Source organism: Podarcis cretensis (assembly GCF_951804945.1).
Source record: "Podarcis cretensis genome assembly, chromosome: 11".
In the NCBI taxonomy this organism is placed as follows: Eukaryota; Metazoa; Chordata; class Lepidosauria; order Squamata; family Lacertidae; genus Podarcis; species Podarcis cretensis.
Window position 1 is genome coordinate 36,803,733 of NC_137180.1, and position 25,818 is coordinate 36,829,550.

The 25,818-nt window shown below is 39.3% G+C and overlaps 1 protein-coding gene across 1 annotated transcript in view; it reads left to right on the forward strand.

The window, feature by feature from the left end:
* Positions 1-258: 258 nt before the first annotated feature.
* Positions 259-25,818, forward strand: part of SV2C (synaptic vesicle glycoprotein 2C) — an 87,411-nt gene continuing 61,851 nt past the window's right edge. Inside the window, exon 1 of the mRNA XM_079995485.1 lies at positions 259-691. The gene's annotated coding sequence lies outside the window, so the exon portion shown is untranslated. The remainder of the gene's footprint in view (positions 692-25,818) is intronic.

Below are 25,818 nucleotides of genomic sequence, written 5' to 3' on the forward strand. Positions count from 1 at the left end.
TTGTCATTAAAGTCACAGTCACACCCTGTGGATGCCATACATAGTATAACGCTTGGCTCGACCGCAAGGAGTACTGTACTCAAATCTGTCAATAGAGCCCCATTCAAAAGCTTTGGACTATGCCAGTCCGAGTTATTTCGCGGCTTGCGCGCGGCAAGAATGGACACTGCATTTGCCTTTCTGGGGAAATGGTCTTCTTGCCCGCCGCGCGCTAGGCTGGTTTCGCCCGGCTTCTCCGCCGGCGCCCTCCCTCCCTCCCTCCCCTCCTTCCCCGCTGCTTTCTCCAGGCGAGGGAGAATGGGCTTGCCCAGCCGTCGCACCCCGCCCACGCCTCCGATTCTTGACGGTGCGTCGCCTGCCTGCCTCCCGCCCTCGCCGTGACTCTCCCCTCTCGCCCGGCGCTCTTCGGCACTGCAGCAAGAGGCAGCGCGCGCTGCGCCGGGGAGCCCGCGCGCCCAGCCACTTTCCCGCCTCCTTCCTCCTCCTCCTCCTCCTCGGGCTCTTGTCACGCCTCGCGCTCCTGCCTCAGGAGAGAGGAGCAGAGGGCGGGCGCGGTGCGTCGGGACTGAGTGGGGGGAAACACCACCATACGCCGCCACCTCCGTGGAGCCGCAGCAGCAGCGCTTACCACGCCGCGCTCGGAGCGGCAGCGTGAGGCGAGGGAGGCGGCTGCGGGCTGCAATTCCAGCCGGTAAGTGAGCGAAGCTTCCCTTCATCAGGAACTGCTCGCAGTCCCGAGGAACTTTTTTCACCTCACGGTCAGGTTGGTTTGGGGCTGGAGCCGCCTCTGAGGCGTCGAACTTTCCCCTTGGGGCGGGAACGGGGCGGCGGGACAAGATGGCGGGAAGCGGCGACTCCTCCGGGAAGCAGAAGTTCTGCCGAGTTCCGCGGGACCTTTTTGCCTCGGAGGAGCGGGCCTCAGCTTAGGCGCGCTTCCTCGGAAGGAGCCCTTTGGGGGACCACGTCACGGGGCCCCGAGGGGGAAAGCCCCTCCCTCAGCTTGGCTGGCGACCCTGCCAGGATCACCGTGCAGGACCCTCCCTGCCATCCTGCAGTCGTTGTCTCTCCAGTCTCCCTAGTCAGGCTCCCTTTCCCCTTCTTTTCTGACGGATTCCGCCCTCAAAGAAAAACCCCACGAGAACTTCGCGGGGAGGGGAGGGGAGGCGCGCAAAGGAGGCTCCCAGGTGGGAGAAAGTGTTTGCAGAAGGCAGATGCGGGGAAGCCTCGAACGCGGGGAAATGCAAAAGGTGCAGCGTGCATGCATGCCGGCTGCAAAAAAGACTTCTTGCAGTGCGATGCGTCGGGAAAAGCCACGAGGCGTTGCAAAGTGCATTAGGGGGGAAACATCCACCTGGGCACTTGCTTCCCGTAGGATGAATCTGCAAGATTCTTTTCCTCCTCCTTCCGAAGCTTGCAAAGTTCTTGGGGGGTTGGTTAGGCGCCAGGATCCGAAAAGACTTTAAGGAAAGGGCATTGTTGTTGTTTAAATCGCCGCATACTTGGGCGAAATGGAACGAGCAGCTAACCATTGAGGGAATCCCGTCCCGGAGCCTTGCTCTCTCTTTCCCATCTCTTTGCTTACCCCCCCCCCCATCCACCCTCCCTTTCCTCTCCGCTGCGGGTCTGCAGCCCCCGGGGCCAAGAGGGACCGTCGTCAGGTGGGGGCCAGCGAAGCTGACTCAGCATACCCGGGGACTTCGAGGGGGCTGGAGGCGCGTGTGTGCTCCAGCTCGGCGCGTGCGTCTCCCCGGAGTCGCTGCTGGGAATCCCCCCCTCGCGCGCGCCTGGGCAGCGCCAAACGAATGGCTGGATACTGACGGTGGTCGGGGTGGGTGGGCTTACTGGGGGTTGCCTCTTGGACATGTGAGCAGGAAACGGGGTGTGTGGGGTGGACTGGGGGGGGGGGAGAGGCATGCAGAATAAAGAGCTCGCCGCCTTGTTTCTGCCAAGCCACGTCGAGATACTTTGGCCTTTGGTGAGCAATAGCGCCCAGGACTCTTTCCCGCATAAGCTGATAATGATGGCTTCCTGTGGCTTCATATTCCTGTGGAATCCAATGTTCTATAGAGTTGTATGGAGCTGCGGGGTGCGTTCCCCTTTCCAGCCTGCAAGCCCTCGCTCCCCCCCCCCTCCAGATAAGCTATGAGTGATGGTCCTAGAAGGGGCAGAATGCGGAGAGAAGTCTCCATCTAGCTCCTAGTGCCCTACCTGTATTGGGCTGCATTGTACTGCAGTGCAGGGAGCTGACAACAACTAGATGTGTGCATATGATCCTCTCTCTGTGTGTGTGTTTTGAGAGAGAGAGAGATGGTACTCAGATGTGATTTAGAAGCACTACAGGGCTGTAAATGGAATTTAGAAAAGAATCAACATGCTTCATTATTATTTTTTTAAGAAGCTGCTGAAGAAAGCCTGTATTTTTCCACCCTCCAAGAATTATTTAAAATTATTTGAGTATTTGTTGGGAAGCCCTATCCACCAGAAAAAAGATAATATAACAGGTCACTATTTGTGCGTTTTGATTTTAATTTGTTTTGTGTTGGGTGATATGAATGACTGCTTCCATAAAAGAACCACTCAGATTCTACTATAGCAAACGCAATGCCGAAAATAATAATTCCCCACCTTTGGAAGTAAACTTGGAAAATAAGATTTATGACATTTTTTTAAAAAAGCTTTCATTCTTATTTAAATATGTCATAAAATCTTGCTTATCTCAAAATTTTGGCCCATGAAATTCTGAAGCCTTTCTAAATATTTAAAGTGATTTTTATTGTGTATGATAATATAATAAAGTTACATTTTGTTAAATAACTTTGCAAGTAGTTCTCATGAGTACTGGTGTGTCTGAAAGGACATTTTGTGGGAAAAGAAGCATAAGGTTGGACGCTCCTACAGTTACTTTTCATGTATATTAATTTAATAAAGCTAATCTATACCATCAGTAAGCACGTACAAAGCAATTCTATTCTCTAGCATGATGAGTAGCTCTAAATTAGGTTTACACCAAGTGCTTTCTTTTTATATATTTCAAAACCCATTTTAAAAGACAGCATTCTAGAATGAACATGTGATGCATTCCCCTTGATTTTGAACAAATAGATTAGGAAAGAGAAAGAAAAGACAAAAGCATCTTGGACAGCCTTTGGCTGCATTATGGACCGGACATTGATTGCAGATGTAATAAATGGCATGTGATAAGAGCGATCGGAAGGTTGATAAATGCGTCATATTTAAAACGTAGGCATGTAGGATATATTAAAATGTTTTTTTAAAATATGAGCTGAAAATCAGCTTATCGTTCAAAATATAATAAGGGGACCTGTTCATGAAATGCCTACTAGTCATGAAAAATTGACCTTACTAGAAGCAGGGTGGAGTTTCTGTCCAATATAAATATCAGTAGAATTGTACCACTTTAAAACGAAATAAAAAGATGCGTTAATTTTTTTTATTGAACTTATTATCAAATCTTAACTGGAAGAAAGCCTGACTGATTCAATAGAATTTAGTTCCAAGGAAGTGTGAGAACCTTGCAAAACAGCCTGATCCTAACCATTGTTTACTTTAACGGAGAACCTCATTGAATATGCTTAGGATTGCTCCTTTCCCGCCCAGCAAGCTGCTTACACTGACAAAATCTTGCAGGAGAACTCTACGATCATGCCTATAAAAAACCGAATATCAATGCATGCTTAATAGAAAACACATCCATTAGGTTAAATTAATTTGCAAACATGAAAGGGAGCTCGTACCAGCTGCTCTCTTGGTGTTATGTAGCACAAAGTGTTTAATGTACTAGAACAGATCAAGAATAAGCTTAAAATGTCACAGCAGTTGTGTTTGTATTTTAATTTTATTGAGTGTTTATCTGTAATGTGCTAGGTCAAAATACATTTTGATTGTCAAAGTGCATTCGATATTTTGAGCTTATGTGCTGGAGGGCACCAAGAACAATGGAAAATTGTGTGCTAGGCTTTCCTTTTAAGATGAAAGATGCATTTCTCTGAACACAAAATCCTACTTCAGGACTAAAGTTGAAATATGGAGGCAGGATTCCAAATGGTATTTCATAAAAACTGCATGACAAATAATTCATTAAAATGAAGTTTTGCCCATTTCTGCATATAACTTTAATTTTTATGTACAATCTAGCTTTTTCAAATGTCAAACTATCAAATGCATAGAATCTTGTGGTAGTTAACATTTTGACAGCCTATTTGAAATTAGTGTAAACTCTTAAAGAAAACGTTCAGTTTGTTCTTCACCAAAGAATAGCTGCAAATGTATAGGTGATGCTATATGTAAGAGAACAACATTATATGAAAAGGTGGGGGGGGGTCATCAGAGGTTTTAAAGTATTTTTTTTGTCAGTCTATGATTTCATACGCAGCATAAGCTAGAACACTCAATATTAAGGAGGTATATTGTGTACTCTGTGATAAAACGTCATCATCTTGAGATCCTAATAAGCTTCTCCAGCAGGTCTAAGATTGTGATCATACAATTCCAGCCTTAGGTTTGCATTCATAGGGCCTAGAAGCAGAAAGCGATAGGATATTGGATTTTTGTGACTTATAAGTGGCTTTTTGGGAAGGGGGAATGAAATTATCGAAAAGCAATGCCATATGTATTTGCAAGGTCCTTTCTGATTTCTGAAGTGGAGACCACAGAAATAAAAAAAAAATGGTATTAAAACTGTTTTACTCTGATACAATTTTTAAAATTTTGTTTAATTTTTTTCTTTCCTACCTTTTTACATTGGGTATCCAAGATGGCTGGGTGAAAGTATAAAATGCAATAAACCAGACTAAAATATCAAATAAAATTAAGTAGCAGCAAGGAAATGGTAATCAAAGGGCATTTTGATTTTCCATCCCCAAAGGTGACAGACACATTGATTTAATGTTGTATTGGCAGTAAAGTCAATACTTTGCTCTGGGGAAGCAGTTTCAAAGCCTGGGTGCCACCACTGACAAAGTCATGTCACTGATCATCAGTTGCCATTCACCTAACCTGGGAAGGTAGGGAACCTGCAGCAAATGGGTAGATGGGCGAAAGCAGCCATAAGATTATTGAATTATTTCTTGCTAGTGGAAAAACAAAAAACCAAAACCAAAAAAAAGCTGAAGTGTAAGAACTTCTTGAATCTATTGTGTTGCTTTTTAAGGCCTACTGTAATATAGGAAAACAGTTAATTAAAGGACTTGAGAACTGCTAATCTTGAATCTGAGGGTTTTTTTTTTTGCAGGGAGGAGTCTATTCTATCAACAAAACTCCTCCTTTCACCATCTTTTTACTGAGATACTGTTCATTTATGTAATAGGTACAACAAAAGAGAACCAATAAAATATTTTGATCTTCACATTAAAAAAAAAAAAAAAAGCTTGCAGTTGCAATTGGTTTGGCAACATTTCCTGCAAACCATATGAAAAAGCTGTGGTGGTCCTGTGCTCATAATTCAATGTACTGGTGTAGGAAATTATTTCAGGAAGAAAATGAAACACTTTAATTTATTCAGTAGAAACAATAATAACTATTGATTAATCTAGATACTCAAACTGCTTACAAAGTAAGGTCAGGAAATCAGCTATAATTCGAGAAATATGATTGACCTGATGGCTGTAAACTCCACTTTGTTATGGTTCATGGAAACCTTGCAAATAGGTCCATGAAAGTTACTACCTTTCAGAACTTATCTCACTTGCTTGAACTTACACTATAAATTACTAGTTACAGATAGGTAGCCGTGTTGGTCTGCCATAGTCAAAACAAAAAAAAAATTCCTTCCAGTAGCACCTTAGTTGGTCTTTAAGGTGCTACTGGAAGGAATTTTTTTTTATAAATTACTAATATAGGTTAGCAGCAATGCTGCGGAACTTCCGCTCCGACACTGGTGTTGCTGCCACTTTTACTGGATGGACGAGGGGTGAGGCAGGGGGCCAACAGTGAGATGGGGGTCTGTATGCAAGTACCCAAGTGGCTCTGCCAGTAGTTCAATGCAGTCTCAACATCTTTCCTCCCTGACTCCCCCCACGCTGTCCAGATAAGCTGCAGTGACCCCAGTGTCAGGAGGGCAGCTGTGCAGCTGGAAGCTACTAGGTGTTCCCATTTTGGAAAGTGTATTGTGTGTTCACAACCAAAATAGTATTCTTTCCTCTATGGCTTAATAATAAATATTATGGCTTAATAAATACATTGGTGTAAATGTACTAAAAAGTGACACAGGACTCTTTTGTTGTTTTTTGCTGCAACAGATTAACATGGCTACCCCTCTGGAAAATGCTCCTAAATAACAATTCACTGTGTTCTCAATTAGCATTAGATCATGTTAATTGTTTAATACCATTAAAATCCATGCTTTGCGGCTCTGCTTCACTGCTCCCTGGCTCCTGGTCTCATTTTCCTGAAAGGCTACAACTAGAGAGAAAGAGACCACAACCCTGAGTTCAGACGACATGACAAGCCAAGACTTGTAGTTTGTTGCTTCCAGTATAGTGAAGCCGGAAAGGAGTGAATTGGGGACTTTCTCGTGAAACCATAGTTGAACATCAACAATGGTTTAATATGAAGTGTGAACCTGACCAACATTCGTCTCAGGTTTCTGTTTTGTTTTTGTTTTTAAAAACACCATCTGCTTCTTTTCTAGTTAGCTGATTTTTACATGTTACTTTCTTTTTCGTTGGAACTTTGAGCCTGCTGCCATAGACAGTTTTAAAACGTTTTCCAAGCCCAAGCAATCAGCTTTGCTGATGAGTAGTTTAAAGCTGCAACCATAAACATATATTGCAAAAGCAAACTACAGAAAAATCAATGGGATTTATTTCCAAGTCAGTATTTTTAAGATCAAAGTGTGGACTCTGCTAAACTGGTAAAAAAAGAGAAGTGATTCATATGTGTTGTGTATGCGATATAACATTGTGCCACCAGATGGTGATGTGGAGTCCCATTTTTCTCTACCTGTTTTCCGTTTAAATTTACAACACTTTAAACTGAAACACTTCTTTGATGTGTCTAGATCCAGCCTGTAATAATATATGATTAATATATTCACAAGGGACGCGGGTGGCACTGTGGTCTAAACCACTGAGCCTAGGGCTTGCCGATCGGAAGGTCGGCGGTTTGAATCCCCGTGACGGGGTGAGCTCCCTATTGCTTGGCCCCAGCTCCTGCCAACCTAGCAGTTCAAAAGCACGTCAAAGTGCAAGTTGATCAATAAGTATGGCTCCAGCGGGAAGGTAAACGGTGTTTCCGTGCACTGCTCTGGTTTCGCCAGAAGCGGCTTAGTCATGCTGGCCACATGACCCGGAAAAACTGTCTGCAGACAAACGCTGGCTCCCTCGGCCAGTAAAGTGAGATGAGCACTGCAACCCCAGAGTCGTCTGCGACTGGACTTATCTGTCAGGGATCCTTTACCTTTACCTTTTAAAAAATATATTCATACATCATTAGGTTTCTGGGAACATCAAGGGATCAGGCCTATGTGTTGTTGTTTTTTAATAATAATTTTTTATTCATTTTCCAAACATTTTTATACAATCAACTCATATTAACTCTCACATTCATCAATTTTTGACTTCCCTCAGTTTCTCTGCCAATCTTTTGTTAAAATTTCTATTGTTAACACATTTCTGAACTTATTATTGCCTTTAACCATTCCTCTTCCTTTCTCCTACTTTCTTTTTTACAATCTTTCTTAATTTTTCACAGAGACCAACAAGCGTTGTCTGTGCATCACATATGCTTTTCAGATAATCTGTAAATTTCCCCCAGTCCTCGATAAACTTTTGGTCTTTCTGATATCGAATCTTCCCAGTCAGTTTATCCAATTCCGCATATTCAGTCAGTTTCATTCTCCATTCTTCCACAGTTGGAATTTCTTCCTGCTTCCATCTTTGTGCCAGAAGTATTCTTGCAGCTGTTACAGCGTATTGGAGAAGTTTACAATCTTTTCTATTAATTTCATTACCTACCAATCCTAGTAAGAAGGCTTCTGGTTTTCTAACAAATGTATATCTCAACAACTTTTTCAATTCCTTATATATCGTTTCCCAGAAGCCTTTCACCTTTTTGCATTCCCACCACATATGATAGAAAGTTCCTTCTTTTTCTTCACATTTCCAACACTTGTTACATGTTTTATACATTTTACCTAATTTAACTGGCGTTATGTACCATCTATATACCATTTTCATTACATTTTCCTTCAACGCGGTACACGCCGTAAATTTTATCCTTTCATTCCATAATTTCGTCCAATCATCATATTGTATATTATAACCAAAGTCTCTGGCCCAATGTATCATTACTGATTTCACCTCTTCATCTTTTGTATGCCATTCTAACAACATTCTATACATTTTAGACAAATTTTTATACTCATTATTCAATACCTCTATTTGAAATTTTGATTCTTTTCCTTCATATCCACACATTTTACAGTCTTTTTTAAACATTTCACTAATCTGGTAGTAGTGCAACCAATCATAAACAAATTCTTTCACCTCTTCATAAGTCTTCATTTTCCATTTCCCCCCCTCTCTTACTATCAATTCTCCATAAGTTATCCACCTCCCCCTCATGTTTATCTTTTTCACACTCATCACTTCCAATGGTGAAAGCCAATGGGGGAGTCTTGGTTCCAACAAATTTTTATACCTCTCCCACACCTCTATCAATGATCTTCGGAAGATGTGGTTTTCAAATCCTTTATGAATTTTTTTCTTTTCATACCATAGATATGCATGCCACCCGAATCTATTATCAAATCCTTCTAAATCTAACAACGCTCCATTCACTAATTTAATCCATTCCTTTAACCAACAGAGGCATGATGCTTCATAATATAGTTTCAAGTCTGGCAGGGCGAAGCCACCTCTTTCTCTCGCATCTGTTAATAACTTAAACTGAATCCTTGGCTTCTTGCCCTGCCAGATGTATCTTGAAACTATTTTTTGCCATTCTTTGAAAATTGATGCCCCTTTAATTATCGGTAGTGATTGGAATAGAAATAACATCCTTGGCAGCACACTCATCTTTATCGTAGATATCCTTCCCCAAAAAGATAGCTTCAATCTTCCCCACACCTCCAGATCCCTTTTTATCCCATTCCAAACAGGTACATAGTTATTTTGAAACAAATCAATATTCTTGGGGGTTAACCATACTCCTAAATATTTCACTTTGTTCACCACTTCCAGCCCTGTACTTTGTTGCATTTCCTCTATTAATTCTTGGTCCATATTTTTTGCAATAATTTTAGTCTTTCTCTTGTTTAAATAAAAACCTGCAATTTGACCAAATTGTTCTATTTCTTCTAGGATTCTTTTAACACTTCCCGCTGGCTCTTCTACCATCATTACAAGATCGTCCGCAAATGCTTTGACTTTATACTCATTTTTCCCTACAGACACCCCTTTTATTTCTTCATTTTTTCTTATTGATTTTAACAGAACCTCCAGCACCAAGATGAATAATAATGGTGATAATGGGCATCCTTGTCTTGTACCCTTGGTTATTTTAATGTCTTCCGTTGTATAATTGTTTACTATCAACTTCACTTTTTGCTCTGTATATATTGCCTTTATTCCATTAAAAAATTCCGTACCTACGTCCATATGTTCCAAATTTTTTAACATAAAGTTCCATGATATATTGTCAAAGGCCTTTTCCGCATCTACAAAGATTAACATGGCTTGTTTCTCATTCCTGGCATTCAGATATTCTATTATATTTATTATATTATTTTTCATCTGTCTGCCAGAAAGGAAACCCGCCTGATCCTTATGTATAAGGTCTTGCAGTACTTTTTTCATTCTCTTTGCTAATATACTTGCAAAGATTTTGTAATCAGTGTTCAACAGCGAAATAGGCCTATAATTTTTAACTTGCGTTAAGTCCGATTCTTGTTTTGGGATAAGTGTAATAAAGGCTTCTTTCCAAGTTTCCCTATTCTTCAAGATATTGTTTACAACTTCTTTCAGTGGTACAAGTAGGGTGCTTCTCATTTCCTTATAGTATCTAGCTGTAAATCCATCTGGTCCTGGGGCTTTCCCCTTTTTCAGTTCGCTTATCGCCTCTTTAATTTCTTCAATTTCAGTTGGGGCATTCAAGTTATCTTTTTTCTCTGTCGGGATCTTCTGCACTTCTTTTTCCTTTAAGAAGCTTTCTATCTTCCTCATATTATTCTTTTCTTTGTTTTTGTACAGTTGTCTATAAAAATCCAGGAATCCTTTTCTAATTTCTTTTGGGTCTTCTATTTCCGTACCTTCAGTGATGATTTTGTTTACTGTATTCTGCTCTTTTCTTTTCTTTATCTGCCACGCCAGCCATTTTCCTGATTTATTCGCAAATTCAAAATTTCTTTGTTTCATTCTTTTTATATTCCCTTCTACTTCCTTATTTATTATCATTGCAAACTGTGTTTGTAAAGTCTTTATGTTTTGTCTTATCTTTTCGTTATTTGGTTTTTTTATCAATTTTTGTTCATTCTCCATTATTTGTCTCAATAATTCCTTTTTATTCTTTTCCCTATTTTTATTTTTCAGGGCATTTTGTTGAATGAAAAAGCCCCTCATCACAGCTTTGCTGGCGTCCCAGACCGTACTCATTTTTGTTCCCTTATTACAGTTATTTACAAAAAATTCCGACAGGTTCTTTTGAGCATTTTCTACTACTTTCTGATCATCTAGAAGACAGTCGTTTATTCTCCATCTAAACGTTCTTTCTTCAAAACCCTTTAGTTCAAATTTTATTGCACTATGGTCTGAAATCACTCTTGGTTGAATTTCAATTTTCGAGATTCTTGGAGTTAATTCATTTGAGACCCATATCTGGTCTATTCTTGACATGGATTGGTTTGGTAAATAAATAAAACGTGAATTGTTTCTCCAGTGGGTGTCTAAGTCTCCAAATGTCAATCAAATTACAATTCTTAGTCATTGAGAAAAAAGACTTAGGTAATTTCCCATCTTTGCTCACCTCTGTTGTTCTCAGTCTGTCCATTTCCATTGACACCACTCCATTCAGGTCTCCCATTATTATAATTTTCTGATCCATATATTCGAACAATCTTTCTCCTAAATTTTTATAAAATTCTGTCTTGTTAGTAAAGCGTGATGAGCACCGAAACCCCAGAGTCGTCTGTAACTGGACTTATCTGTCAGGGATCCTTTACCTTTACCTTTTAAAAAATATATTCATACATCATTAGCTTTCTGGGGACATCAAGGGATCAGGCCTATGTTTTTAACCCAATTTTATTACATTAGCCCTACCTAGAGAATATTAGTTGTGCCTCAGGCTACAATCTTACCATGTTTACACAAGAGTAAGTCTCCTTGAACTCATTGGTATTAATGGATAGGACTTCCAAACAAGATTATTCAGAATTAGAGTTTTGTCTAAAATGATTAATGCTACTTATTTTCTCTTTCTGCAGTAAATTCAGTTTGTCCAGTCTGGCTCATTCACTAGCCAATAAAGTGAAGCATATATTCATATACAATGCATTGTTACATAGTGGAAAGGGTGGTTATCACAGCACTCCCTTGAAGTCACTAGTGCCATGGGCATCAGCTCGCAGCTGTACCCATAATATAAATATGACCAGAATTATAATACTTTGAAGAGCCTGAAGAAATGTCTTCATGCTCAGAGTTTAGATACATTATTGAGTATTACAGTGTTGTAGCTTTACCGTAATACATTTTTCAGTAATTTGAAAGCCATATCCTATTTTATTAAAATAACCTGTGACATATTATTTTGCTTCATAGTCCCTGCATTTGTTTTAAGTAGAAATATGAGAAACCTCAATTTCTAATTCATTCTGCAATTATTTTATTTATTGAACCCCTATTCTAAATTGTTAAAATTTCAAAAAGATAGATGCCTTTCATCTCTACATTTACTTTTATGTAAGTGCCTACTCTAAAAGAAATCTAATGGGATTTAAGAAATAACAAAGATGTAATTCAAATGCAAATATTACTTTGCAATGGGCATGTTGGTAAGTGCAGGCTTTTTTAAATAGAGGTAGTATTTCTTAAAAGCATGGTTATTGAAACAATATTTTCCTGTGTAATTGCAGAACATGAGACAAAAGCACAAACTAGATTTAATAACTAAGTGCACTGTGTAATATTTTCAGATTTTAGTTTTGCTGGTCCTAGTCAAAATAACTCAACAAGACTAAGTAATGCTATCGGAAGATGGCACAGGCAGAATCATAGTAGATGAACTTCAGTAGAAGTTCATCTACTAAGACTCCAGAAGATTCATTAAAATATAATAAGATTCATTAAAACAAACCCAAATACACAATAAGAAATAAGTTCCAGAAGAACTTGTGCATTTGTTGATTCTTAGTAATAGAAAAAAAAAATCTGTTTCTGTTAAGTAGTTGGTGGCCCGTCAGGAGAATATGAAAATGATGTTGGAGTGTGGCATGTCTTTTCTCCATTATTGATTATAAGCTCAGTCTCCTGGCTCTAAATGTAGTAGTTCCCATACCAAATTGTGCCAGTTATAGATATGTTAATAGCTTCACTTAGCTTTATATTCTGAACTTTTTCCAGATCAGGCTACTTTGGAATGAGATTCTTCTCTGTAGCTGGAATGAGTGTTCTGATTTCCCATTAGCAAATCTGCTGGGCTACATTCAATGCGTATTTCTAATTCTTAAATTCTGGATCTGATAACATAATTTTGGAACTCCTCTAACTTGCATGCATTTGTGCAGTTTCTTGACAAGGTGTCTGCTATTAACAGTTTCCGTCCCGTGAAACAAATTTTCCTATCATGTTGAATCTCCTCAGTCTTATTAGAAGACATTGGTATAGTAATGTACTTATTCATTTCCCCCCTTTTACCAAGCATTTATGGTTCTATGAGGAGTCTTAAAAAAGGTTGACCACATAGCTATCTGTAAAAGGTTTTGAAAGGTTTGGAAAATATCTTTTTTAAAAAAACACTGTGCTTTTGTTTCATTGCTTCATTAAGAGTTATTGGACAGAATGTGGCTGGCATCCATTCTGAAACATGTTGTGGGAGCATTTGTAGTAGCTGTAGTAGCACTTCAACTAGTGCAACTAGCTGCTTGCATCTTCATGAACTATTGTAAGTTTGTTGACATCACAGATATGCAAAATCGGGACATTGGAGATCACGTTCTTTATCTTTGAGAAGGAAGCTTCCTGATTCCTCCCTGGACCTTAGTAACAGGTTTAGTGGTTATGAGATGTCTTTGTGACTTACATAAATAGTTCAGTATTCTCCAAGAGCATCTTAGCTATATAATGTTTCTGGGATTCTCTCTAATGGCAGTTACCTTTTCAAAGCATGGCTTTCCCCCATGAATTCCATTTCACTTTGATAACATACACTTCGTTTAGTTTGAGTCCGGATTAAAAGATCCAATTCAAGGCAATGACCAGTATTTTGTCATGGGCTTCCATTCATGTGTCATGTATTGGGACACCATCAACTAATACAATTACTCCTTTCATGTTTGAGGAGTTCTTTTTATTTCAGAGGAGCACTTGCAATTTCAAATGGGAAGTGTTAAAAACTGAATCTCCCAAAAGGGGTGATCAGTATAGCCAGTTTAATGCTCTGGTTTGTCAAAGGTATTTGCCAGGCTTTCAAGAAATGTAAGGTGACAGACAAAAAGCCTTCTTTCAAGCTTCTCCTTCCATTTGTCAGCAGTAAAGGTAAAGGTAAAGGTACCCCTGCCCGTATGGGCCAGTCGTGTCCGACTCTAGGGTTGTGCGCCCATCTCATTTAAGAGGCCGGGGGCCAGCGCTGTCTGAAGACACTTCCAGGTCACGTGGCTAGTGTGACAAGCTGCATCTGGCGAGCCAGCGCAGCACACGGAAACGCCGTTTACCTTCCCGCTAGTAAGCAGTCCCTATTTATCTACTTGCACCCGGGGGTGCTTTCGAACTGCTAGGTTGGCAGGCGATCGGCAAGTCCTAGGCGCTGAGGTTTTACCCACAGCGCCACCTGCATCCCATTTGTCAGCAGTACGGGTCTGTAAAAGATAGCTTATTTTCACTGTTGCCTTGAGATTGAAGTACTGTATATCTTCCTTCTGACTCATCCCCCAGTGCAGTTGGTACTGAAGTTTGTCTGATATAAGGATGCACAAAGAAGTTTGTTTCTATAAACAAAAATTTCATGTGTGGGATATAGTTAATAGGCAAAGTAATATGGCAGCAATGACAACAAATGAGAAATTGTATCAAGAGCTTAGTGAATAGTAGACATTTGTGTGTTTTCTGAGCTTGTATAATTAAGGTGTTGATAAGAGTACAATGCACCTTATCTATGGCATGCAGGGGACATTATTGATGAGGAAGTGTTTCTTTGATTTACAGATAATCATGTTGTCTGCAGTTGGATTTTTTTTTTAAAAGCTGCATTTGAGGTGAGCATGAATTATGACTGCACACCATTTGTGTGTGTGTGTGTCCAAGGGATTGCTAAGGAGCAGAACTGGTTTTATTCCACAGCAATATCTATAACTTGCCATTGTTCAAATATCAATTTGCCAAAGCAAAGAAATGAAATCTCAAAGGCAGAGCTTTGTGGACTTTTCTATTGTTTTGGAGTGGGTGTTCTCCATTAAACACTGGTCAAAGGCTAGAAGAGGTTTTTGAAGCACAACGTGACCACCTAATAGTTTCATCTCTAGGTGCTACACAGTTATTGACCATGTGTGTTCATGCACAATGTTATATACAAATATGCACCCTTAAATATAAAATTCAAAGGACAGGTGTATAACTTCAGTCATCCTTAGAACATCCTTATTTCTTGTAACTTGAAAACATTTATTTACAATTATAAATGGTCAATTAAAAATTTTTTTTTTTTTTGCATTGTTTCAAATTTGGTAGGGATTCCAGGGACAGATAAAATTGCTTTGGGAATTGTATCTTGCCTACAGACTATTGGTTGTTCCTAAGATAGAAAGAAGTTTCAAACAGCCAGACAGCCTCATTGTAGCACAATCATGAAATTGTTTCCTAGCAAGTATGTTTAGGATTGCAATTTATGTTTCCCTGGAAATTGCAATAACAACTTATGCATTCAGAATTAGAATACCGTAATTCACCCATGAAATTATATCTGGTACAGACATCCAGACAGATTTCACTTTAGATGTCTCTGAGCACCACAACATTTCTCTTTTGTTTTCATGTGCAGCATAGCAGCATACCCCATTTTGAGGGGACGTTGAATGTTCCATCTAATAAAATTAATGAAAGTAAGAGGGGAAAGTAATTAAATCTGTCTTGGTACTTATCTGTTGGTTTCAGCTTTGATTGCTGAAATGAAAGCTTGGAGACAGCTGTTGGCAGACGTGTCAGCCCTTTTGAGTTTAATAGTAGAGAGCTTTGTACAGGTAATTAATTACTGTACGGTTATAGAATAGTTGCCCAGTAGCCTCATGTCCTTTTGACATGTTTCTTTTTTGGTGTCATTTTGTTTTGTTTTGTTTTTGCATGTATGTGTATGCTTGTTTATATAATACACTTCCCCCCACCACCCTGAGAGAATAAGTTTATCTGATGTTTGGTCGAAGCTATCTATTTTAATTCCCAATTTTATCAGTCAAACAGCATATGCTGTCAGGTAACTCCTTAATTTTCAAAGTAAAAGAAATAAAGAGTTCTGTGGCTGATATCTATTGAATACAGATTCAGATTAAGCATGGCAGACCTTTTGTGTTAAACCTTGATTAATCCTAGTAATTTACCACACCTCAAGTTTACCATCAAGGATGAATCACTTAATTTAAATGTCAGAGTTGAACTCCAGGTTGTTCGCTTCAACCTAAATATCTGGAGCCATCAGAAACACCTTGTGTATTGACTATACCTTCTGAATTCCTGGATGTTAATTCCTGCTGACATCCAGCTACCCACCATGTTCACAGAAAGCTTGAGAGGTAGATACTGCATGGCTCAAGGGGGTTCAGTTACCATTGGTGCTACTTGTGAAGTAAAAAAAAGCAAAACAGAAAACTGACCCGTGTGATTTAGCAAGGCAGAGGTCACTAAGAAAAGCAGATTCAGTGCAATGGGAGGATCAGAAATTGTGTTGATGGGTATCTAACAGCAAATTAGCAAAAGAGGAAATACTGAATAATAACCCACCATTCAAGAGAAATAGGACAAAAATTATTTTATTATTGAATTATTAAAGGATTCATATAATCACTTTTCATATAATATGTAAATGGGCATACAACATAATTAATGTAATATAATAAGATTCATTAAAACAAACTCAAACACACAATAAGAAATAAAAAAGGCACTGTACAGAGTCAATGGGTCAAGAGAAGGTTTTTTCAGTATGGGAGAATCAGGGTTATAGCAAATATAGGGCAGGTACTAGAAAAAGATAAGAGGTTAAAATATGCAAAAGAAAAGTGAGTAGTAGGATTTTTTAATTGGAGGAGGTTGTGGATTTTGTTTTTATTTTGTTTTTAAAGGGAGGACATGTGATCCCTCACTTTCTGGCTGAAGTGGTCCAGTTAATGGAAAAGTACTTCTTCATGTTTGCCCAGAAGAATAAAATACATGTTTTTTTTTGTTTCTTGATAACATCGATAAGTTGTTTAATTTACTTGCCTTTAGAAGAACAGTTGATCACAAAAAATGTTTGCTTTCATAACATCTATATGAGCTAACAGGATGCAAAGTACAGTGGTACCTCGGGTTACATACGCTTCAGGTTACATACGCTTCAGGTTACAGACTCCGCTAACCCAGAAATAGTGCTTCAGGTTAAGAACTTTGCTTCAGGATGAGAACAGAAATTGTGCTCTGGCAGCGTGGCGGCAGCAGGAGGCCCCATTAGCTAAAGTGGTGCTTCAGGTTAAGAACAGTTTCAGGTTAAGAACAGACCTCTGGAACGAATTAAGTACTTAACCCAAGGTACCACTGTACTGTAAACTAATTCTCTCCCCCCCCCCCCAAGTATTAGGGGGTTGACATGTAAGCCACTAAGAACATAATACATTAAAATAACTCTCAGTGAAGGAATCGGGGGCATTTGCTTCCACATGTGAACAAGACTACTAAGCCAAACCAAGGTTATACTTGCTTGAGCAAGTGTGCTGGTGCAGTTAGAAAATTGCAGCTTCTCCGCTTCTCCCTTGTTTGTGCTGCTGTCATGCTATTGGTAGCTAAACCTAGGTTTGACTAAGCATTGCATGAGAACCTGGGCTTGTGATTTGTCTTCCCAAGAAAAAAACATGAGTGATACGTCAAGAACAATACAACTTGTGGTTTGTCCATCCCACGCCTGTGCTGGAGAGGCTGCAATAGTATAACTACAACATTTCACATGTGGTGGATGTGTGTGTAAACATATAAACCCCTTCTGGCAGAGGGTATTTACAGAAATAAATATTACCATTCAACATGTGGAATGTACCTCAAGTTTTGGATTGTTAACTATTTTTAAAGAAGGCCAGTTTGACCTCTGTTATTAAGAACAAATTACTTTTATTTTAGTAGCAGTACACCTATTACTGGCACAGAATTGAAAAGCATTGGAACATATGTGTTCCAATTGGAATGTGTATGTGCTAATTGGAAACAGAATGTAGGGTCTATTGCTGTATCAAAAAAATTAGCAAAGAGATTGCATCCATTGAATAATATAGATGATATAGACGATTTTGTTGAAATATGGTAAAATATAAAATTATAAACTATTTTACTGATAACCCTGAAAAATGGCAACCATCAAAATCACATATTGGAATTTGGCAAACTTAACTATGTAGATTAATCTACATCAAGGGGGTGAGATTTTGTTTTTGTATCTTTTTATGGTTTTTTTAAAAATAATTGTTAATATATTGGAAATCAATTAAACTATATTTATTAAAATAAAAAAAGAAAACTAACGACAGCAACTTATTGTTTGCTTTGAGCGAGACAATCCCAGCTTTGCCCACAATGCTAAACCAAACCATGGCTTAGCTCTGGGTAGTATGTCAGGAGTGGGGAGGAGTGATGCTGCCAGAATTTTCTAAGTCTGCACCAGCGTGCTTGCTCATTAACACTAAGCCATAGTTTGGCTTAGCATTAAGTGCGAACCAGACTGGTTTGTGTTACCCCAAGATGATGAGGTGTTTTTGTGCCATAGTTAGCATTTGACCAAAAATGTACAGGAAATTTTAGAAGTGAGATCCCCTTTTACAGAGCTGCTGACTGAAAATATGATTTCAAGCTCCTACACTGTAAGAGTTGAATTGGAAAGTATTAGTATACAGATGGGTCATTTAATTATAGTTGAACCAAATTTACACACACTGAATAATTTAGAAAGCTGAACTCCCTGGGCTCAGCAATTAAGAATAGCAGAAGAAAGCCAAGAAGATTAAGAAGCCAAATTAGCTTGTTCACAACAGGGAAAAGGCTATCTTGTTTGTACTTGTTACACAGATGCTGAAGGAGAATATCATATATTGTTAGATACTAAAATAAAATGAACTCACTTGAGTACTTTCCCATAAACCCTGCAACTATTATATGCTATTTAACGAGCAAGCTAAATAATCTCATTGGATGAGCTTATGGTGTAAAACATGGGATATGTGTTGCAGCCTGCTTGAGTATGTGAAAAAAGGGCAAATATCTATCAATAAAAGTGTATGAGAAAGATTTAGAGCCTAGGCTATGTTCATTTACACAAAACACTAACCTGTGGTTTGTTTTTACCATCATTGACATCTGTAGCTAGTGTTACAGGATAGATATAAGTATAGAAGAGAAATGCTGGATGGTGTACCATTTCAGTTAGAATTGCAGCTGCCTTTTGAACCTTATGCTGTCTAAACCTTCAGAAAACATGTAAGATATTTGTTTGCCAGGTTTCTGATGTATCCCCTTATCAAGCTATTTTCATTTTCTATTCCATTGGAAAGATTGCTCCTTTTGCTATATATTTGGCATAGCGTGTTCTTATCTGTGAAATCTCCCCATTCTGCCAGAATCATATTCCACAAGGAAGAATCTGCTGTTATTAACAAGGTTTTTATTGCCACACCATTTCTAATGAATTATGGATATATCATTTGAAAGGTTTCAGTTCTATAGGTAACTTACCATGATGATATGTCCACAGGTAGACTGTGATAACACAGTTGTTATCTTTAGATGTCATGATAAACCATGACAGGAACAAACCCAGGCATATTCAGACGAGTGCTTTTCTCCAACGCAGCCTTGAGAAGTTTGGAAGTGTTCATTTGATTAATCACATGCTGTCATGTTGTCCGAACCTGGCAAACTTGGGTTAAACTTAACTATGGTTTGTTTGAAACAAGCACATTTCAAACCATGAGTTATTAAGTCAGCTTTCATTAAAGTGGCCTGGTGATCTTGTTTATTGAGGACATCCCTCTGTTTTGAAAGGATGTCAGAAGGTGCCCTCTATTAGAAGTACAATATTATTAGAATGACATTATTATTATTATTATTATTATTATTATTATTATTATTATTATTATTTCCAGCTATGATGAGATGTGATGTATTTCTAAGGAGGCTCACCAGGCCTCCCCAGTTGACCTGCAAGCTTGTTGTGGGTGAGCCATGGCCATTTGTCCTATGTATATTATGTCAGGTGTGCGGCAGGTGGGGCTTGACTGAAAGGGGTTTTGCAGGTGCAGCAATTTCCAGTTGATTGGTTGGTTTTGGGGAAACACTGTGCAAAGAACTTTGCCAGCCTTACATTTGGCTCTTGGGAAGATTGAAAATCAACCCAAACATGATTGTGAAGGTAGACATAACTCCTAAATAGCAGCTTCTCCTTATCCCAGTCAGGGCACAAGTACAGCTGCAACCCTATGCAAATTACATGGAAGTAAGCCCCACTGAAGGGATGTGGGTGGTGCTGTGGGTTAAAATAACAGAGCCTAGGACTTGCTGATCAGAAGGTCAGTGGTTCGAATCCCCGCGATAGGGTGAGCTCCCATTGCTTGGTCCCTGCTCCTGCCAACCTAGCAGTTTGAAAGCACGTCAAAGTGCAAGTAGATAAATAGGTACCGCTCCTGCGGGAAGGTTCACTAGAAGCGGCTTAGTCATGCTGGCCACATGACCCGGAAGCTGTACGCCAGCTCCCTCAGCCAATAAAGCGAGATGAGCGCCGCAACCCCAGAGTTGGTCACGACTGGACCTAATGGTCAGGGGTCCTTTTACCTTTACCTTTAAGCCCCACTGAACACAATGGGATCAGTTTCTGATGTTTATAGGATCAGGTTGCAAGGCTCTTTGGGGCCATGTAAATTTATTAGCCTCTCACTTGTTTTCAAATACGTCTGGGATTTCAAAGGCCGAAGTGACGACCGGGGGTGGGGGGATTTTCGGAAGGCAGCGGTTTGTCCTGGATCTTTGGCAAGTAAACCAAGAAATCAAGCTCAGCAACTTTGGGGATGTCCGAACTTCTTGAAATATGGCAACCCTAGGTTAATCCTGACATGTTTAGGGAACATTAATTTGATTAATTATTATATTTTAATATTTCATTGGAAGCTGCCCAGAGTGGCTGGGGAAACCCAGCCAGATGAGTGGAGTATAAATAAATTATTATTATTATTAGTAGTAGCAGTAGTAGTAGTAGTAGTAGTAGTAGTAAACCCAGAGGCATGAAATCCACTTCCCTGTGTTGTATTCCCCAATAGAGAGACTGTTGTATCAGTCATATAGCTCTTTCCTACTCAGCTGTCATCTTCTCAGAATTGTGTGTACCTGTTTTTGCATTTCTAGATGTAAAGGATTAATGTATCAGGTGGCGTTCAGGTCCCCAGCACTTCAAAGCCTTTCCCCTTATGGTACATCCTCTGCTTAAAGATAATTATATAGATGGCCAGGTATAGATATATTTAAAACTAGTTGATTTCAGCAAAAACAGTGGGATCACTTTTCTAAAACATTTAGATCTGACACATCTGCTGTATTTCAGCTTCTATTTTATAAAGGTATATACAGCGTGACTAGTAATGTAATATTTCCCATTTTAGTACTCCAGTTTCAGCCTATGCATACTTTTGGATGTGATTTCTTAACTTATTTGTTGCTCTTTTCCTAATACACAGCGCAACTTATATGTGCATAGACACCAGGAAAGATAGGTTAAGAATTAAAAATAACAATTGGTATCTGTGAGAAAGTCCTCACTAATAGCATTTCCTCTTTTCTCATATTTACTTTAGCAACTGTTTTAAAATTGCAGTTACAATTCATCTCCATGACTAAGCAAAAAAGAAAGAAAGATGGTCTCATTCTTTGCACACTGACGGCATGCAGTTACTGTAAGGAAACCCCTGTTACAGCAGGAATGTAGGAAGGGTAGTTGTACAAATGAGCTCAGTTATCTAACAGCAGCAGACATAGCTGGACATGATTCTTGCTGCCTTGTGATAACATGCTGCATAATGCAGATCAGAATGGGGAGCCACAAAAACTCAACGATTGATCTGCAATTCCTAATAGTCATAGCAAAATGAAAGAAAGAAATCCAATTTCAGCTATAGCAACACGCAGAGCATATATATTTCACGGGTGATATGGATAACATGAATAGACCTCAAAGTGAAGACCTATTAATTACAAAGCTGTTTGGGGAGAATGCTCTCTAGTTTGTTCCTTACTCAACAATCAATTAGAAATTAATTTGGACACAATCAGAATAAATCACATTATATGCGCAGCCAGAAAAATGTTGGAAGGAGCTTTGTCACATTGGTTGTTATTTTTTAAAGCTACCCGTTACTTGGCTCTATGTTTACCCGTTTGTTATGTAACTTCATTGTTAGTACTGATGCCATTCTTTCCTCCAAGCAAAAGGAAGCTCTTCTGTTCTTTTCAAATGTAGCCTTCCTTTCCATGCTCAGACCCACTGATCCATTCTCTGATGTGCTTGCTTTGCTGTTTCTTTCCTAGTTCACCATCATTTGATCCTTCCAGTGAGCATTACGTGTTTGCCAGTCAGTTCCTTCCTTAGAACTTCTAAGTCACTTAACAGACAGACCCCAGACAAATCTGGCAATTGTTTTTTTTTAAATGATGAAATAATTTTTAAAAGCTTGTTTTAAAAGTGTAGGGAATCAGCGGGTTTTTACATGAGTAGAATGTGTCCTTTTATTTAAAATGTATCTCTGGGTTATTTGTGGGGCATTGGAATTCGTTCTTTCTTTTTTCAAAATATAATCCAGCCCCCCACAAGTTCTGAGGGAAAGTGGGCCGGCCCCCTGCTTAAAGTTTGCTGACCCCTGGTGTAGGGGAAAGAATTACGATGAGGAAACATACTGCTATGAGTTTGTGGGCTGTGTGTCTGTGGGTAGGCCTCCTAATTCTTGGATCCATCATGGATTCAATTCCTGGAATAGCCAGGTGAGCTTCCTGATGAGGTAATGGTAATGAGGTAATGGCCCTCTAAGTATGGGTCATTAAGGTAGCAAAGGAAGTGGCTCTGTGCCAGACAACAAAATGGGCAGGCCTCTCTCCCTCAACTGTCTGTCAGTTACAATGACAAAAAGTTTGGAGTTTGAGTTGAGGTGTGAGCTAGAAGTTCATTTCATTGCTTTAAAGAAGTTGAAATGAAGGGTTTTTCATCCAAATGAAGGAACATTCGTTGAGGAGCACTTCTGTATTCTAACAACTCACATTTCTTGGTGTGAATAGGAAACCAGCTGCTCTTTTGCTTCACTACCTCTTCAACATAAATTATGAAATGCAGTTATAAGTGGGAAGATGAAATGTGGGAAATGTTCAGAAAGAAAATACATACATATTTGGAAATACTGCATCCATGTCAGAAATGCTTAGTGTAATTTCTGAAAAGATAGAAAACTTATCCCAGATAAACAGATTCATGGCAGGTAACATAGCAGAGATGCGGAGACAATAATATAGCACTGAAAAGATTGAGATTTTTTCCTCTTCTTCATGCCATCGAGGCATTGAACTTGCCCCATTGCTGTTTTCCGGGCTCGCTCTGTTCAGCTTAGAAATGCTGCAGAATTATTTCACTTTGATGCCAACAACTAATGTTAGGTAAAGGTAAAGGGACCCCTAACCATTAGGTCGGTTGTGGCCGACTCTGGGGTTGCGGTGCTCATCTCACTTTATTGGCCGAGGCAAACCAGAGCAGCGCACAGAAGCACCGTTCACCTTCCCGCCGGAGCGGTACCTATTTATCTACTTGCACTTTGATGTGCTTTCAAACTGCTAGGTTGGCAGGAGAAGGGACTGAGCAACTGAGCAACGGGAGCTCACCCCGCCGCAGGGATTCGAACCACCAACCTTCTGATCGGCAAGTCCTAGGCTCTGTGGTTTAACCCACAGCACCACCCGTGTCCCAGTTAACAACACACAAAAAATGAATCTAAGGAGAAGTAGCATGGTGGATAGGCTATGGTTCTGATTTAGTAGCAGTTAGAAAATAATGGTACTGCAATGTTTAGTCAATTCAACGTGCCCTCAGTCAATCAGGCAGGTTTTTTTTTTTTAAAGTTAATTACTTTTTAAAACAAGTACATACAAACACTACTGGTGGGTGCTATCATAGAACAGGTATACAAAAAGTAATAAAGCTGATCTGGGATTTTTGTAAGTACTTGCATTAAAAAACAGTGCTTTGTTTGTTGCAGAAATATAATTATTGTAATTGTTTGAATAGTTTTAGTAATTGGTTTAATTATTTTATTATTGTACTTATTTTTTGTTATATTGCTGTTCTAATATGAATCTTGTAACATGCCCGGTGATCCGGGCACATGAAGGGTAGTTTAGAAATATAGTAAACAAGTAAAAGTAAAAGTAAAAAGTAATGTGCATAATCTCAAAATTGAGTGTTGTTTCCCTTCAGGATGATTGATGTTTTATTAATATGCAAATACGTTACATTATTACTCAGACAGTTATTTGGCTACAGGTTTTGTGTGTGTGACAACCCTATTTTAGATAGTATACTAACAGTAATTTCTAAGAGCAAGAGACTAGACTGTCAGGAAGTTCTTATTAGTTCTTTGTAGAAAACTGGGTATATTAATAAAATATATTAATGTCTCAAAAAGTAATAATTAAGCATAATCTAAATTGAATTATTGCACTGTTCAAAGCCAGATGTTGCATTTCTATAAAGGCAGAAGATTTGCTGCTGTGTCTGTTTTGTCATGCCAAGACACACTGTCCCCCCTTTTCACCCCTATTACTGCACCCGCTTGATGGGGAAATTTGGGGTCTGAGGTAAAAATAACTTGTTAAAGATCCAGGTCCCCATTATGGCTGGCCTTGTCCTTACCTCTTAGTGACAGTATTCCTCACTTGTAAAATATGAGGTGTTTGTGCATCTATGCTAGCCACTTCAAGAGTTTTGTGTTAGAATCTCTGATCTATGCAGATGCTGACTGACTTGTTTTGCACCTGGCTCTGATTAGTGGATCTCAGAATTCTAGTAAAAAACAAAGTGGATCCCACAAATCCAAAGACTGCCCATTCTTGATTTAAATGATGTTTTAAATGTGATTAGGGGGAATTAGGCTGGTTCACAGGACACAGTGAGCCAAATTTGAAAGCCAAGAACAAGCCAAAAGCAAACTTTGGCTACTATATATATCTATATATATCTTGCCCATCTGGCTGGGTTCCCCCACTCTGTGCAGCTTACAACATATATAAAAACACAACAAAACATCAAACATTAAAAAACAAAAAAAGCAACAAACCAACCAATAAATCAATAGAAACCAATAACAATAACAATAATAATGATGATGATAATAATAAACAGTTTACAATTATACCCAAATCAAAGTAATCGCCAGCCCCAACTAAACAATTTAACCAACCCCAGTCTGATAAAAATGAAGCAGAGGAACCAAAATTAGAACCTTTTAAAACATTTCAGCCAGTTGCCCCAACCCAAGAGTTATTTCAGCAATGTCCCTCTGGTCTTGCAGGAGCCTTTTAGCTGTTTAGGGTGAGTGTGGGCTCCGCCTCCTAGGCCAGGTTCAAATGGGCCTTGCAGCAGGGAGTGCTCTTCCTTCTAGCACTCATAGTTTGTGCGGAGAGAGCTTAGCCATGAGTCTTGGATTGGATAGCCTGCTAAGCCAAACCTTGGCTCAGTGTAGTTTGCTATAGCAGTGAAAAAGACCAGGGAGGAGCAAAGTAGCTGCAAACTCTTCTCTGTAAGCAAACATGTTTCTCCTCTCAGTAAGCCACTGTTTGGCTTACCATTGTGTAATGAAAACAGAGTTAAGTTCCTTTTTATCAGAGCGTTTTCAAGAAAGACAAAATGACACAAATCTCATAAGAGTACAACCCTTTATTATTTAACAAGCAATAAGCAATAAGAACTCATTCACTCACTCACTCATTCATTCCTTTCATACCTACCAGATGGTTGGACCCACTAAAAGAGATGGCCAATCTCTTTTAAGAGTCTATAGACAGCATCCTCCTGCAGGTAGGACAGCACGCAAAGTTCCCAATGCCTTCCCAAGGCTCAGATCCCTGTATGGTTACATTGTCTTGTATTGAAGGGGGTTGATAGCTGTCATCATGCTGGTTCCTCAAATAGATAAGAATAGTTATAGTTGAAAACAGTCTGTTTTCTGTTATGTTGTCATACTGTCTTTATGAATAGCATGTTTCTTCCAACATGTCTTTTTTAAGAACAGTCATTTATCTCAATCATCTTCTCACTTTGTCCCCTGATTCACCCAGACATGTTGTCATACTGCTCATCCTGTCTTGCACAGTCCAGTAACTGGTTCACTGTTCATCC